Genomic DNA, 4,727 nt, shown 5'->3' on the forward strand with positions numbered 1-4,727 from the left:
ATATGTATATGTATATGTATATGTATATGTATATGTATATGTATATGTATATGTATATGTATATGTATATGTATATGTATATGTATATGTATATGTATATGTATATGTATATGTCACTACTACAAAAAAGGGCAAAGATAACTGTTAAATAAGGCTTTACATAACAGTTTTGAGGTGTTATCCAAGTCAATGTAATGTAAAGTAAACATAACATGACGAAGTGTTATGTTTGCCAGAGAAAACATAACAATTATTTATAATACATGTTATGCCATTAGATAACACATTTTATAAATAAGTGTTATGTTTGCTATTTATATGTAACACTTATCTTGAATAACTGTTATGTTTTCCTATAATATATATAACATATATTACCCATAACTGTTATCTATGATATTTTTTTTTTAAAATAATGAAATTATCATTCCAAGCATATATTTTTGGCCGTAGGCAGCATGCAGACATTGACAGTACAATACATGCATCTGTTGTATAATTAATACTCAACCCATAAGATCTTAACCAATAAATTGAATTGATATTCCAAACTTCCAAAATTCTTTATATTACAAAATAATTCAACTAATATTCATAAATCTAAACTTCTAAAAAAAAATACTATATATACATATCAATATTAATATAAATCATAAACAAGATCAAATATATCCTATAGCCACATCCACATGATATCAATATCCAAATCCAAAAAATATAATGTATGTCCAAAAGTGGATTATGGTTAAAAAAATTAGGCGGAAAGTTATATAACTCATTCATCATTTGTCCTTCGTGTTGATCTCCGACATATGTAATCCACAACTCCTTGAGTTCATCAATTTTCTCTTGATAATAGTTTGGACCAATGTCTTGATAGTACTACAATAAAGGTAATTACAAAATAAGTACTCATATACAAAAACTTGAAAAGTAATTAAAATTTTTAATTAATCATGCACAAATTAATTTATCATAGTTGTGACAAGATCATTCAGATATAAAATAATAATCAAGTATTTTCAACCAATTTATCCAAACTGCTCTTCATATCTCTAATATAATATAAATACAAATCTACAGTCTAAAAGATTCGTAATCATATAGAAATTAAAAAAAGCCAAATTATAACTAATGTTCAAGTTCCTTATCAGGAATAAGTAGTCGTCTCAACTGTACCGTCTCAAGCATGTAGCGACACACATAATATCCACAGTCTAGGGTACCCAGCGGTTGACAAGGGCACTATACACAAGAAATCACAAATACTTTAATATAGACAATGAAAAATATTTTTCGTTATCAAAATAATGAAATGAAAGTCAGATACGTCTATTTGATTCCATATAACACGAGGCCTATTCGATGGTACGTGCTGCATCTGAATAAATAAAACACTTTGATTTTTGCACATATATTATTTTTTGCACATTTTTATCGATGCAGCAAATAGTAGAGTTGATGCTCCTTCCAAAAGATCATCGTAATTTGGGGAACTTAAGGCTTTACATTTTTGAAAGAATAGCCAACTTTTCAATTGCATTAGTGATTCCATATAGATACAATACTTTATTAAAGAGTGAACAGCATGTAGAGGAGTTAAAAATATTTATGACTACTGAAAAATGACAGCTGCCTTAACACGTACCAGATGGACCTAATAGTGGCACTAAAAGCCATATAGCTCATTTCAAATTGACTATATCAAGGATGGCTCAATTGGAAGTACGATTCTACAAAATGAGATAAACAATAGGGACATCACAGGCAGGACTAAAGCCTATGTCCAAGGAAGCAGCTTTTTTTTTTGTTTTTCTTTTTGCTGTGTTATAGATCATGGAGGAGAAGAGCTAAAGGATGGTATTTCAGTACCTTGATAATAGAGAGTTGTAAGGGAAGACATTAGGGTACAAGGAAAAGGAAAAGGCCAGTGCAGAAAGAGTGTATATATTATGTGGCCAGTTGCGCACTAAACTCAACAAAGCCACGCAAAAGAAAACAATTCCAAAGAAAGTTTCAAAGAGAACAACTTCATAATTCATAAAATCTCATGGATGATCCAAAAAATTAATAAGCATTATGAGTTTCAGAAAACAATGACCACAGTATAAGAGAACCCACCAGTGATGTCAACAAAACTTGTTCTTATAAGAGAACCCATAAATGACATCTCTCTTGTCTGTCTTCAAGAAAATCAAATGCCACAATAAAGTATGTGCCACTATATTAGTTGTAAAGCAGCAAAAAGACCATGCCTTTCTGTTTCCTACAAAAGGCCTTAGTAAATCCCTTCTACTGTAATAGAAATGAAGGTAGTATTATAAGTTAACTGTATTTACACGTTATTTAATTGCCCTGGAGGACTTGGAGTGTACGACGAGCCCCAAGCCAGTATGGCAATCATATACAGTCAAACAGTCGAAGAGAAAAAGGCTTGGTAGGGGTAAAGCAATCTTTTCCCCAGTTTTTCACCTGGGTGAGGGTGGCTTTGCTTCTAAATCTCTTGCTCTCCCACCTGCCATCAAACAGATCATTTCACCATACTGTAAAGATTTCACTACAAACTATGCCCCCTGTTCCACAAACACTATATGTCCTGGGTTGTACTGATTTAATTCCCTTAATACCTAATACCGTAGGTGCATTTATTATTCAGCTCTACTGATGGCAATCATCAATGACTTTTGTTAATTTAACTATTCTTAGGATGCGTCTTTTGACTACAATGGTCATTGTGAGATGAAAGAATCAACTAATACAGAATAAAGCAGAAAGGAGTTCCTTCAATTATCGACATATTTTAACCATAATGGAAAAATTAAAACAAGAGTCTTTGAATTAGTTGCCAAATGATCTCACTATATAAATGTAAACATCGAATCAAGTGGTATTTGGTAAAGCTGTAAATACCTCTCTTTGCTCCTTAGACATAAATGAACCAGTCATGTCCTCAGCACTTCTAAGATGTCATTGAAAGTCACCTTTCCATTACCATCTGAGTCATAAACCTTGAAAATAACTACAAAAGAGACAAGAGGTAGTTTGTTACAGACATACATTGGACCATGGAGCTTCCGCAGATGTCAAAAAATATATTTCTGTTCTAATCCAATTGTTTTAGAGAACATCAATACAAGTGATATAACAGCACACAAAACCAATTTGTAATTTAAAGATTTCTAATTTCTTTCTCCTTTCTCCTCCTTCTACAACTTTCTGCCATCTAATTCCTTTAATTGTATAACAGAGATGGTAAAATCCATCCCAAATCTCTCCCAAAAATAAAAAACAAGTTTACACTGGTGATTTCTCCAGTACCAAATAAACATAGCGTCATATAAAAAATCAATTATACAGTAGAACATCACTAGCACCTAAAGTTGAATTTGCTCCCAACTCTGCTCTTTCAGAAGTCCAGAAATCTGTATACGACATTCTATATACAGATTTCGCAAGTTCATAAAATCAATATAGTAATTAAATAATTTAATTTTAAATTACAATCCAAGAAACAAGAAAATTGATTCAATTAACAAAATTTGAACAATAAAGCACCAAAATCAATTTCTCTATGTATTAGGAATAAACAAGGACTTGAATATTAAGAATTACCTGTAAATTGCTGGCAACAAAGGCGATTGTAGTAGTTGATTTCTCCCAAAACGGTTTGCTAGGTAGAAATTGCAAATTGCGAAGTCTGCTGAAATGGAATTTGTCGTGGGCCGAATGAATTTGTCACGGGCCGAATGAATTTTTCTGCTGCAATGGAATTTGACACGGGAATTGTCGTCGGAGATGAGAGCTGAAGGTAGAAAGGGGATCCGGAGGTAGCAATGGTGAGGGGAACGGGAGGTAGCAATGGTGAGGGAACACAACAACTGAACTTGAAAAAGATACGTATAACTATATAAGTGCTCCTAATTTTTAGTTGGGGCAGTTTCTTTTTTTTTTTCTCAATTTAATTATCTTGATAAATTTATTATTATTATTAATAAAACAGATATAACATTTTTTATTATTCTCATAAAAAAATTAAAACATCACAAGCAAAGATAACATACATCAAAGTGTTAAGTGATATATTCTCAATACAACTTAAGATAACAGTTACACCAGTAAAATGTTAAATTTAGACTTTACATAACGTTTACTTAAATAAGAGTTAATTTAGGGGTGTTATGTTTGCCCTTTTCTGTAGTAGTGTGTATATGTATATGTATATGTATATGTATATGTATATGTATATGTATATGTATATGTATATGTATATGTATATGTATATGTATATGTATATGTATATGTATATGTATATGTATATGTATATGTATATGTATATGTATATGTATATGTATATGTATATGTATATGTATATGTATATGTATATTTATGTGCATATGTATATGTATGTGTATATGTATGTGTATGTGTATATGTATGTGTATATATATATATATATATATATATATATATATATATATATATACCTTAAAATAATGTATTGATGATTGATATAGTGCGATGAACCATAATAGTGGACTTGGACTTCGCGTACCAAAAACTCCTGTTTGGATATCAGTCAAGGGTAACATGAATAATTTGCTTGTCCTTTCAGAACCCTGACACGTGGCATTATTTGTCACATATCCTCGGGCACTTAGCACACTCCCCTATGCGACGCGCAAAATTCTTTTCAATCTTTTTTAAAACGTGTACCACGTGTATGAAGC

General features: G+C 31.1%; 1 long non-coding RNA gene across 2 annotated transcripts; it reads right to left on the minus strand.

The window, feature by feature from the left end:
• Positions 1-516: 516 nt before the first annotated feature.
• LOC104883892 (uncharacterized) lies at positions 517-4,039 on the minus strand. Of its 2 annotated transcripts, XR_007270436.2 has the most exons (4): positions 3,613-4,039; positions 2,911-3,019; positions 2,122-2,515; positions 517-882 (listed from the first exon to the last, which is right to left on the minus strand). It is a non-coding gene; the product is annotated as an uncharacterized LOC104883892 (long non-coding RNA). The 2 variants fall into 2 exon arrangements; XR_007270434.2 differs by lacking the exon at positions 517-882 and having other exon boundaries at positions 911-2,515.
• Positions 4,040-4,727: the final 688 nt, after the last annotated feature.

The sequence above is a fragment of the Beta vulgaris genome, chromosome 3, assembly GCF_026745355.1.
Source record: "Beta vulgaris subsp. vulgaris cultivar EL10 chromosome 3, EL10.2, whole genome shotgun sequence".
NCBI classification, from domain to species: Eukaryota; Viridiplantae; Streptophyta; class Magnoliopsida; order Caryophyllales; family Amaranthaceae; genus Beta; species Beta vulgaris.